We start from the raw sequence: 12,790 nt of genomic DNA, 5'->3' as shown, positions 1-12,790 counted from the left end.
TTGGACTGCTACAAAAATAAACTGTAGATGAAGAGAATTTATTTTCACAAATTAAATAATTGAGATATAGAGACTTTATTTTTCCCCAGAGTCACGAGTCACATAGTTACTAAAATTAATTAATTCAAAATTATTATATATGACTTAAGATAATGTGATAGAATAAAGCATGATGAGATAAAGCTAATATATTGAAAAATCAGTGAAGGCCTCTCTACAATGGTGTTATTGAAGATGAGACCTAAAATAGCCAATCAGTACAATGAGATCAATTATAAAATCACACCAGGGAGAAAGGCCCAAGGGAAAAATGTACTAAGTAAGCAAAAGTGGGTGAAAGTAATGGATTAGATAGATTGAGTAAGCACTAGCAAAAAGTTAAAAAACCTCTCCCCTAAGATCTGGCACAAGGTAAGTTTGCCCACTCTTGCCACTTCTGTCTAATATAGTACTGAAAGGACTTGTCATAGCAGTTAGGTAAAAACATGACATTAAGGGAATCCAGATAGAACAGACACTCAAGATACCACTACTTGCTGATATGACACTATATTTGTAGAACCTAAAGATTTCACCAAAAAAATTTCTAGAATAAATAAATGGCTACAGTAAAGTGACAGGCTACAAAATTACCACACAAAAGCCCAAAGCTTTCCTACATACAAATAATGAAAGAGAAGAAAGAGCCATTAAAAAACAATCTCATTCATAATTGTGCCTCAGAAAATCGAGTACCTCAAAATCAAAAAAATCAGAAAAATAAAAAAAATCAAAAATTAAAGATCTAAATGACCTGTACAAAGAAAACTACAAAACATTGCTTCAAGAAATAAGAAATGACATGAGAAAATGGAAGCATAGCCTATGGTCATGAATTGGAAGAATTAAAATGTTTAAAATGACCCTACTCCCAAAGAATTATACAGACTTAAAGCTTCCCTGTAAGGATACCTTATGATGGTTTTCAAAGAAATAGATCAAATACGGGGTTGGAGCAATAGCACAGTGGTAGGCCATTTGCCTTGCATGGAGCCAAACCAGGATGAACTCAGGTTCAATTCCCTGCGTTGTATATGGTCCTGAGCCTGCCAGGGGCTATTTCTAAGCACAGAGCCACTGGGTGTGGACTCCCCCACCAAAAAATAGATCAAACACCGCTGAAATTTATACAAAAAATATCTCCATGAAAGCAAACCTTGGGGAAAAGAAGATAGGGAGCATAGCATCTCTTTCCCAATTTCAACTACTATAAAGAAGTAGGAATTAAAGCAGAATAATATTGAAATAAAGACAGACTCTCAGGTCAGTGGAATAGAATTTAATGTCCTGAGACATATACTAAGGTATACTAAGTCAAAATAGATCAAAGATCTTGATATCAAACCACAAACTAAAGGGTATAGTGAGGAAAATAGAGAAATAATTCTCAATGACATTGAAGCTAAAATTATCTTCAAGGATGAAACACTAATGATCAAGCATGTAGAATTAAAAATAAACAAATGTCACACATAAAATTAATAAATCTCTGCATCTTAAAAGGTATGAGGACCGGGCCCTGAGCCACTACACAGAGTGTAAGGTGTCTGCTTTACAAGCGCTAGCCTAGGATGGACCATGAATCAATCCCCCGTCATCCCACATAGTCCCCCAAGCCAAGAGCAATTTCTCAGTGCATAGCCAGGAGTAACCCCTGAACATCACCAGATGTGGCAGAAAAACAAAACAACAAAAGACATAAGGACCAGGGCCAAAGAGGTGGCGCTAGAGGTAAGGTGTCTGCCTTGCAAGCGCTAGCCTAGGACGGACTGTGGTTAGATCCCCCGGCATCCCATATGGTCCCTCCAAGCCAGGAGCGATTTCTGAGCGCATAGCCAGGAGTAACCCCTGAGCATCAAAGGGGTGTGGCCCAAAAACCAAAAAAAAAAAAAAAAGATATAAGGACCAGCATACAAAGACTTCTCACAGAATGGGAGAAATTATTTACCCAATACTTAACCTGACAGATTAATATCTAGAAAATATATGGCACTAGTAAACCTTAACAAAAAAAATCTAGTCAAAAATAAGGGGAGAATAATAAATAATAAGACATTTCCTTGGGGCCAGTGAGGTGGCTCTAGAGGTAAGGTGTCTGCCTTGCAAGTGCTAGCCAAGGAAGGACCACAGTTTGATCCCCCGACGTCCCATATGATCCCCCCAAGCCAGGGGTAATTTCTGAGCGCTTAGCCAGGAGTAACCCCTGGCCCGAAAAACAAACAAAAAAAAAGACATTTCCTTAAAGAAGAAATGCAGATTGCCAAAAGGCACATGAAAGAAATTCTCCACATCATTAGGAAAATGCAAACCAAAACAACAATTCAATACCACTCCGCATCTGATGGTGAGGTGAGACTGGAGGATGCTCCACATCCTGACTTCGATGAAACACAGAAACCACACAAACCAGAATCCTTCTGGCACAGAAACCAGAATCTTCAATGACAGAAACTGGATAACAACAACTAATGTGTGGAAAAAAAAATTCCCCATGACCACAGAGAATGAACTAGGAGTTGGACAACTCTGGAGCCCAGAGTCAGTCTATTGCCAGAGAGCTTCAGGGATAAGGTCTCTTTGTATTTAGGACAAGGCTTTTTTTTCCCATTTTACCCATATTTTGCTGGGCCTATGCAAACAACAATTGCCACTCTCACACTGTTGTTACTGTACTTTCTTAAACCCTTATTCTTTTTTTTTAAAGAGTTTACTAAACTTTCTGCTGATGCTTCAATGAATTCATTGTGAGTCAATGGTTTTCAAAAATATTCTTTCCTTTCTGTTCCATCTCTTTAGTTTTTCTTTCAATTTTCTATTTTTTTAAAAAAAATGTTGCTTTTGGTCTTCCTAAAAATATGTATTGTTAAAAAATATGTATTATTATCAGTTATATCAACTATGTAATGCTTTTTCTTTTAATAAATTAATTTTAAAAAAAGACATGAAGAGATCTTAGACAAAGGGCACAAAGTTTTGATTGTGCAACAGTAAGAAATGCTGATTAGGGGGCCGGCGAGGTGGCACTAGAGGTAAGGTGTCTGCCTTGCAAGCGCTAGCCAAGGAAAGGACCACGGTTCGATCCCCCGGCATCCCATATGCCCAAGCCAGGGGCAATTTCTGAGCGTGTAGCCAGGAGTAACCCCTGAGATTCAACAGGGTGTGGCCCCCAAAAAAAACAAAAACAAAAACAAAAAAAAAAAAGAAATGCTGATTAGCGCCAGAGAGATAGCACAATGATAAGGCATTTGCCTTAATGGCAGAAGGACAGTGGTTTGAATCCCTGCATCCCATATGGTCCCCCGAGCCTGCCAGGAGCAATTTCTGAGCGTGTAGCCAGGAGTAACCCATGAGCACTGCTGGGTGTGATCCAAAAATAAAAAATAAATAAACAAAAATAAGCTGGTGATCTAATATACAACATAGTGACTATATTGAACATGATTATTGTAACCTTTATATTTGATAAAAGTGGGTCTCGAGTATTCTTGCCAAGAACACAAGAAAAATGGTTGGCAATCTGAGGATAATGGATGTTTAATTAGATTTATTTTTGGCCACCTCAAAAAAATATCAAGAAATAAACCTGGCCATTGCAAGGAACAGCAACCTGGCCATCACTGTGGTTCTTTAGACCAACCCTAGCCCAGAAGCCCCATATAAAGCTGAGTGATGAAGGTGAGCTGGGAATGCCCAAGCAAGGTGGAGTTAGATCACTGCCACACCACCATTACAAGGGGCAGCAGCCTGACCAATGCTGTGGCTTTTGAGACCAAAAACAGGCCAGAAACCCCAGCTGAAGCTGTGTGATGAAGGTATTCTGGGAATGCCCAAGCAGGATACAGCCAGAGGAGCTTGGCTACTCTGCTTCACTTCATGACCACTCCATCTTCTAGCCAAAGAACTCCACCATAACACATAGAAAAAGCCATACAACCGGGATCTCAAACTCTCAGCCTGTGGGCCGCAAACTGCCCTCCATACAACATTTTGTGGCCCTGCCCTAGAGGAATCTTTTTTGTTTTGTTTTGTTTTAGTTGTTTGGGTCACACCCCCCAATGTTCAAGGCTTACTACTGACTTTGCACTCAAGGATCACCCCGACTTTGCCTCCTGCGGCTCCCAGCGAAATTGAGTTTGAGACCCCTGCCATACAAGAAGCATGAAAATGGAGAAACAATGCAACAGAACACCAGGCATAGAGAATGAAGATGGCAGCTCTGATGATGCAAAAGTTACAACCACCTAATTAGCATCTTCGATAAGGAAGAAATATGGAGTATCCTCAAAGGAATCAAAGAAAACATAATTCGACTGAACAGAACATAAATAAGAATCAAGAAGGTATGAAGATAGAAAGCAAAAAAACTCCAAACTGAAATAACAGGTCTGAAAAACTCATTAAAAGAAATGAAAGACTCAATGGAATACCTCTCCAACAAAGTAACAGCAGCTGAGGACAGAATCAGTGATCTGGAATATGAGATGCATAGAAGCTCCATACAACAGAAGATCTTTAAAGAAAATGATAAGACAATGTAAAAATATGTAAAGAATGTGAACAGATGAAAATAGAAGTCTTTCATAAATTTAACAGAAACAACATAAGAATCACTGGAGTCCCAGAGACTCAGAAAAAAAAAATCCCCAGGAAGAATCAACAGTCAAGATTGCATCAACATGGGACGGAGTGGTGGTGCAAGCGGTAGAGTGATTGCCTTGCATGTGCTGATCTAGGTCATACAGCAGTAAGATCCCCCGGCATTCCATATGGACCCCCAAGCCAGGAGCATAGCAAAAAGTAACCCCTGAGCGACACCAGGTGTGCCCCCAAAAAAAGATTGCACATCATTGCAGACATCATTGCAGACAAACTCAGAGCTAAAGACTGCATTCAACAAAATCCTGCATGCTTGAAGAGTACCAGCTAAAAAAAAACCTGAAGTAAAGTACCCCAAAACACATCCTAATCACAATGACAAATACCACAAATAGGGATAGAATACTGAAAGCAGCAAGATCAAAAAGAGAAATTACATTCAAAAGCATAGCCTTAAGATTTACAGCAGACCTGTGACAAAAAAACCTCAAGACCAGAAGCAGTGGTGGAATATAGTGACAAAACTCAATGAAATGAATGCTTCCCTTAGAATATTGCACACAGCGAGACTCACTTTTAGGTTTGAATGAAGTATACATAGTTTCAAGGATAAACAACAGCTAAGAAAATTTGAACCTAAAAACCAGCTTGAAAAGAAAACCTGAACAGTCTAATTTAACTCAAAACAGATAAACAGACACACCAAGCCTCTACACAAAGATGGCATTAAATCCCATGACAATTATCTCTCTCAATGTCAATTAACTAAATGCATCAGTTAAGAGACACAAAGTGGCTAAATGGATCAAAAAGCTGAATTCAACTTTTTGCTTCCTACAAGAAACACACCTGAATAGTCAGAACAAATATAGACTCATAATCAAAGGGTAGAGAAAAATCACCCAAGCCAACAACACCCTTTAAAAAAAGCTGGAGTGGCCATACTAATGTCAGATAACACAAACTGTAGACTCAGAAAAGTTGTAAGGGGAAAAGATGGACATTTTGTACTAATCAAGGATACCCATGATATTCTTCAAAGGAGTGGATCAAACATTCATGGCAATACTTCCCAAAGCATTGTACAGATTTAATGCAATTCCTCTAAGAATATTCATGACTTTTTTCAAAGAAGTGGATCAAAAACTCCTGAATTTTATTTGGAACAATAAACACCCATGAATAGCTAGAGCAACATTTGGAAAGGAACATAAGAGGCATCACTTTCCCCAACTTTAAGTTGTATTACAATGCAATAGTCATTAAAACAGCATGGTATTGGAAAAAGACAGACCCTCAGATCAGTTGAATAGACTTGAGTATTCAGAGAATGTTCTCCAGACATACAATCAAGTAATCTTTGATAAAGGGGCAAAAATGCAGAATAGAGCAATAAAAGTTATCAAAAAGTGGTATTGGGAAAACTGGTCAGCCACATGCATAAAAGCAAACATCCTTCTAACACCATGCACAAAGGCCAAATTCCAATGGATTAAAAACCTTGATCTCAGACCTGTAACCATAAGATATATATACATATATATGTATATGTATATATATATATATATATATATAACAACATGTAGGTAAGATACTCCATAACATTGAGACTAAAGACATCTTCAAGGAGGAAGCATCACTCTCCAAACAAGTGGAAGCAAAGATAAACAGATGTGTCTATATTAAGCTGAGAAGCTTCTAAACCTCAAAGGAAATAGTGATGAAAATACAAAGGCCATCCACAGAATTGGAAAACTATTTACCGAATACACATCAGATAAGGGGATAATATCTAAGGTATATAAGGTAATGACAGAAGAAAAAAATCTTACCTCAAAAAATGGGGAAGTAGAAATGAACAGACACACTTCCTCATAGAAAAATACAAATGGCCAAAGACACATGAAAAAATGCTCCATATCACTAATCATCAAGGAGATGAAAATCAAAACAACAATGAGGTACCATCTCATGCCACAGAGACTTGCACACATCACAAAGAACAAGAACAATCAGTGCTGGTGGGAATGTGTGGAGAAAGGAACTCTCATTCTCTGCTGGTGGGAATTCCACCTAGTCCAGCCCTTATGGAAAAACAATATGGAGATTCCTCAAAAAATTGAAAATTAAACTAGCATATGATCCAGGTATAGCACTCATGGAGACATACCCTAGGAACATAAAACACAATACAAAAATGCCTTCCTCACACCTATATTGATTGCAGTTCTATTTACAATAGTCAGAATCTAGATGTCCAACAACAGATGAGTGGCTAAAAAAAACTATAGTATATATACACAATGGAATATTACACAGCTATCAGGAGAGATGAAGTCATGAAATTTTCCTATACATGATGGGCATGGAATCTATTATGCTGAGTGAAATAAGTCAGAGGGAGAGAGATAGACACAGAATAGTCTCAGTTATCTATGGGTTTTAATATAAATAAAAGACATTATTGTAATAATGCCCAGAGACAAAGAGATGAGAGCCAGAAGGACTGGCTCGTGCTATGAAGCTCACCACAAAGAGTGGTGACTGCAGATAGAGAAATAACTACACTAACAACTATCATGACAATGCTTATGGGTGAGCGAAGTAGAATGCCTTTCTCCAATAAAGGCAGGGGTAGGGGAAGGAGGGAGATAAGGAGCACTGGTGGTGGGATTGTTGCACTGGTGAAGGGGGGTGTTCCTTTAATGACTGAAACCCAACTGCAAACATGCTTGTAATCATGGTGTTTAGAGATAGTTAAAAAATAAATAAACCGGGGCCGGGTAGGTGGCGCTGGAGGTAAGGTGTCTGCCTTGCAAGCGCTAGCCAAGGAAGGACCGCGGTTCGATCCCCCGGCGTCCCATATGGTCCCCCCAAGCCAGGGGCGATTTCTGAGCACATAACCAGGAGTAACCCCTGAGCATCAAACGGGTGTGGCCCAAAAACCAAATAAATAAATAAATAAATAAATAAATAAACAAACAAACCTATGGTCAGCTCTGTAAACTCATTTTATTCTCAAAAGATATGTGATTCAAGCTGAGAAAATTATGGGTACTTTCAGGAGAAGGGGCAACTTAGTCCACACCTTGGCAAAGTCTTGGCAGTTGCACCAACAACCCATAATCACCACAAAAACAATGGCTCAACTTCATTCTTTACCACTGTTCTCTACAGAGATGCCTAATTAACCAAAACTCCAGCTATCTAGGTTGAGATATCCAATATTTTGTCAAATTGACTGCAGGTACCATCTCTATCTCTCTCCACACACACACACACACACACACACACACACACACACACCTTTTCATATTTCTGTAAGACCTGACAGCTATAATCATACACCACAACCACAGAACTTGGAATTCCTGGACCACAAGACCTTGTAGGGCTACCCTAGTAGGAGCACACCAAATTAGTTTTCAAAGTAGCAGAAAATTTACATAAGGTTAACAAATGAAACCAGCAACAGAAAGATCAATTTGCAATAAATATTTTAGTAAACCTCCAGATAATAATTTAATGAACCATTATAAGATGTAATTTTCTGGGGTCAGTGAGGTGGCACTAGAGGTAAGGTGTCTGCCTTGCAAACGCTAGCCAAGGAAGGACCATGGTTCTATCCCCCGGCATCCCATATGGTCCCCCCAAGCCAGGGGCAATTTCTGAGCGCTTAGCCAGGAGTAACCCCTGAGCATCAAACAGGTGTGACCCCCCCCCAAAAAAAACAAACAAGATATAATTTTCTCAGATTTTCTTTTGCTGTAGTTTTATCATTTTATTAACATTTAGTTGTAAATAAGCAATATAAAGCTGTTTATCTCTAGTAAAAGGGCAAGTTTGAGAGTGGATGAAAATCAGGGCTGGGCACGATGACGCTAGAGGTAAAGTGCCTGCCTTGCCAGTGCTAGCCTAGGATGAACCTTGTTTCGATTCCCGGGCATCCCATATGGTCCCCCCAGCCAGGAGCGACTTCTGAGCTCATAGCCAGGAGTGACCCCTGAGCGTTACTGGGTGTGGCCCAAAAACCAAAAAAAAAAGGGCGAGTGGATGAAAATCGAGGGTCAATGATGAAGGTAATTTCACAATGGTGAAGGGATTGGTGTTGTAACATAGAATGGTAGAAACAAATGTATTGTGAGAAACTATGTAAACCATGAAGTTTAAATAAAGTAATAAAAATATTTTAAAGGAATATACCTGGGGGGCAGGAGCGATAATACAGTGGGTAGAGCAATTGCCTGGCACCTGGCCAACCCTGATTTGATCCCCAGTATGCCGTATGGTCCCCTAAGCCTGCCAAGAGTAATTTATAAGTTCAGAGCCAGGAGTAATTCCTGAGCATCACAAGGTATGGTCCAAAAACTAAAAAAGGAAAGATAAAAAAGAAATATACCTGAGTATATATTATTTTAGTTTTCTAATTATTTTTAATAACCCTTGAAATAAAAAGAAAATTATAGAACTGACAAATTATAGGACTGACAAAATGCCTCTCAATGGAAACAGTAAAAACAAGAAGACAAAAATGTTTCCAAACTGAAAGGAAATGTCATATATAATCCAGAATTGTATTAACATAGTAAATGTAAATCACATACTGTAGCTGAAGTGATTAAAATGAAAAGTTGAGTGGGTACTGAAGTAAAGTTTATAAAATAAAAATAAACTTAAAACAAAAGGTTTTCAACATTGCTGTGATAAATAATGATTTTCAGAAAAGTTGTGTTAATGAGACAGACACAGAATGCCCTCTCTCTCTCCCCTCTCTCTCTCTCTCCTCTCTCTCTCTCTCCTCTCTCTCTCTCTCTCTCTCTCTCTCTCTCTCTCTCTCTCTCTCTCTCTCTCTCTCTCTCTCTCTCTCTCTCTCTTTTAAGCCTACAGCACCCGGTATTCTCATGCGTTCTCCCATCCAAGTACTAATCAGGCCCGACCCTGCTTAGCTTCCGAGATCAGACAAGATCGGGCGCATTTAGGGTGATATGGCCGTAGACCAGAATGCCTTCTCTTATGTAGAATATAAAAATTCATAGTAAGGGAACAACACATGGCACATAGCAACAAATGATCTACATCAAAAAGCTTACTTACCATGCTAGTGAGTCAGGAGTAGTGGAATTGGGGTTGGCTGGTTAGGTAGAGGTGAAAGGAAAAAGAGAACTCTGAGACAAGAGTAGAGACAGGAGTATGGTGTTGGGTCTGGTATTAGAATGTATACATGAACCCTGCCCTTGACAGTATTATAAAACTATAATACAGTGGCTAGCAAATTTTTATAAAATAAAAAGTAATACAAATTTGAAATGGAAGAAAAAAATTCCTTATGTTACTAAAGGAAAAAAAAATACACTTATGTGCTGTTAAAGGATCATATTAGTGTTTTGGGTTGTGGTATTTTGTTTTGTTTTGTTTTTGTTTTTTGTTTTTGTTTTTGGGCCACACTTGTTTGACGCTCAGGGGTTATTCCTGGCTATGCGTTCAGAAATCCCCCCTGGCTTGGGGGGACCATATGGGACACCGCGGGATCGAACCAAGGTCCATCTGCTTGCAAGGCAGACACCTTACCTCTAGCACCACCTTCCCGGCCCCAAATGATCATATTAGTTTAAAGGTCTTTATGCAGATGAGTTAGCTACTCTGCAGGAAAGAGAAATTGTATGCCTAGGAGTGGAGAGAAAAGGTCATATTCCAGGAAGGAAGACACAAAAAGTAGCAGAAGGAAAAGGGAAGAGATGAAAATGCATGGGTAATATGGTTTGTACTGACTTTTCATGTTGTAGTAGCTCTTCAAATATTTAATTGCTGAGAAAACTTATTAGATCCTATCAAATGTCACTTTATGGGAGGAGAGGAAGTCACTTAAAAACAGTTCACTTTGAAAGGGGCAGAAAGGAAATACTATAGGCTGTAAAACATGGGCTTTGGATGCAGCCAATCCTGATTTGATCTCTGACATTAAATATGGTCCCCTGAGAACCTCTAAGAGCCACTTCTGAGCACAAGAATAAACATCAAGTGTGGTCCTCAAGCCCAAAATAAAATAGGGAAAACTTTGTCTTTAGGATATCAAAGTATTTTCAAAACACTGTTTTTCTAAAATTCTCACAAACACATATCAATGGTTTTCAACTCTTTAATGAATAAATTGGCAGAATGGATTCCTGATTTCAGAAAAACTGGTAGAATGGTATCTATAGTTATATTAAAAATAAATTTTAGGGCTGGAGAGGTAGCATGGAGGTAGGGTATTTGCCTTGCATGCAGATGGAGGGTGGTTCAAATCCCAGCATTCCATGTGGTCTCCCCGAGCCTGCTAAGAGCGATTCCTGATCATAGAGTCAGGAGTAAACCTGAGCGCTGCCAGGTCTGAGTCAAAAACCAAAAAGAAAAAAAAAACTTCAAAAATAAATTTTATATGATTCCAGGTACACCAGCATACTGGTATCTATAACTATATAAAATGTTAGAATAAATTTGTTAAATTATATACAAAATAAAATATATTCTGTGGCATAACATAAGCTAAAATTGAGGATATAGATCACTTATATTTCTACCAAAAATTATACAGATTAAAATAATGAAGAGTCTAGGCTTTAATCATAGGAAATAATATACAAGAAAAGTATTTGGGGGAGTTAAAGATATGGTGTCCTGTCTTTAACAGGAAGGAAGGAAGGAAGGAAGGAAGGAAGGAAGGAAGGAAGGAAGGAAGGAAGGAAGGAAGGAAGGAAGGAAGGAAGGAAGGAAGGAAGGAAGGAAGGAAGGAAGGAAGGAAGGAAGGAAGGAAGGAAGGAAGGAAGGAAGGAAGGAAGGATGGGAGGGAGGGATGGGAGGGAGGGAGGGAGGGAGGGAGGGAGGAATGGATGGAGGGAGGGAGGAAGGAAGGGAGGGAAGGAAGAGGAAGGAAGGAAGAGAGGGAAGGAAAGAGGGAAGGAAGAGGAAGGAAGGAAGGAAGGGAGGGAGGAAGGGAGGGAGGGAAGAAGGAAGGAAAAGAATATTGGTAGTAAGTATAATTGTTTGTTTACCTGGGGAACACAAAATAGGGCAAGAGATACAAGGTGTCTCCACCGTTGAAGCATACTATCATGAGACCAACTACAGGCTCTAGACCAGTTCATTGTTGAGCCCTCAGTTTCTTTCTTTATGCTGCCAGGAAATGTTCTGCTCAGTAGTGGTTGTCAAAGTCAGTCCTCTGTTGTTAGAGATCTTGGTTTTTGCACAGATCCTAGGATGAAGTCTAGGATGGAGGATTTCTTTCTGGTTCTAGATATTCTGCTCAGTCACGGTTGATGTGGTCAGTCCTCTGTATTTGCTGATCTTGACTTTTGGTTTTTGCACAGATTAAAGAACAGAGTATCTTCTGATTTCACTCACCATTAGGTGATGGGATAGGGCAACCTTCCCTTAGTTAGAATTGTTGCTGTTTCCTTGTTGACAGTATGCCATATGAACCTACCCTGGGAAAGTTGTTGCCAGAATTGTATTAGGGATTCCCTCTGGGGGAGTTTAATTGCTCGTGCTGCTGCAGAAAACCAAGCCAGTTCTAAGGTTGGGATCTGGGGTACAGGGTTGGATGATTGATGTTCAATCATATGAGGTCTAAATTGAGTCTACATGACATATGTTCAGGGTGGAAGGTGTACCTGTATTATAGAATTGATGGAATCTTATCCCTAGTACATAAGAACTTGTTTCTGTATATAAGATTTCCCCATTTTAGTGTACCCAAGCAAAAAGGAACAATATTATATTGTTGGTGCATTTAGGGGTAAAAATGACAAGTTATATAATCTCTGTGCCCTAGTTTTCACCTGAGCTTTTAACCCAAGCAAGATTTTTCTTCTAGAACTTCATATTAAGCAGAACCAAAACAAAAATAAAGGAAAAAAAGGGGATGGAGGCAACTACCTTTACAATTAGAAATAGACACACTAATAGGTATAACTATTAAGAATTAAAAATACATAGAAAATATGATATCCCCACTAAGTCTTTTGAGATTGTCTGGGGGCAGGAAAAGGATGAGATCCAGGGTGCATTTTCATACCACACTATGATCTTATTGAGTATGAGAAATGTTTTGCAGCAGTTAGGGATCAGGTAGTATCCTCAAGCTGAGGGTCCCTCTGGAGCTTACTCCGGTAGCATT

General features: G+C 39.1%; 1 pseudogene; it reads right to left on the bottom strand.

Moving 5' to 3' along the window:
- Nucleotides 1-9,513: 9,513 nt before the first annotated feature.
- On the bottom strand, nt 9,514-9,632 carry LOC126033022 (uncharacterized; annotated as a pseudogene).
- Nucleotides 9,633-12,790: the final 3,158 nt, after the last annotated feature.

This window comes from Suncus etruscus, chromosome 16, assembly GCF_024139225.1.
Source record: "Suncus etruscus isolate mSunEtr1 chromosome 16, mSunEtr1.pri.cur, whole genome shotgun sequence".
In the NCBI taxonomy this organism is placed as follows: domain Eukaryota; kingdom Metazoa; phylum Chordata; class Mammalia; order Eulipotyphla; family Soricidae; genus Suncus; species Suncus etruscus.
This window is presented reverse-complemented; position numbering and strand designations above follow the sequence as displayed.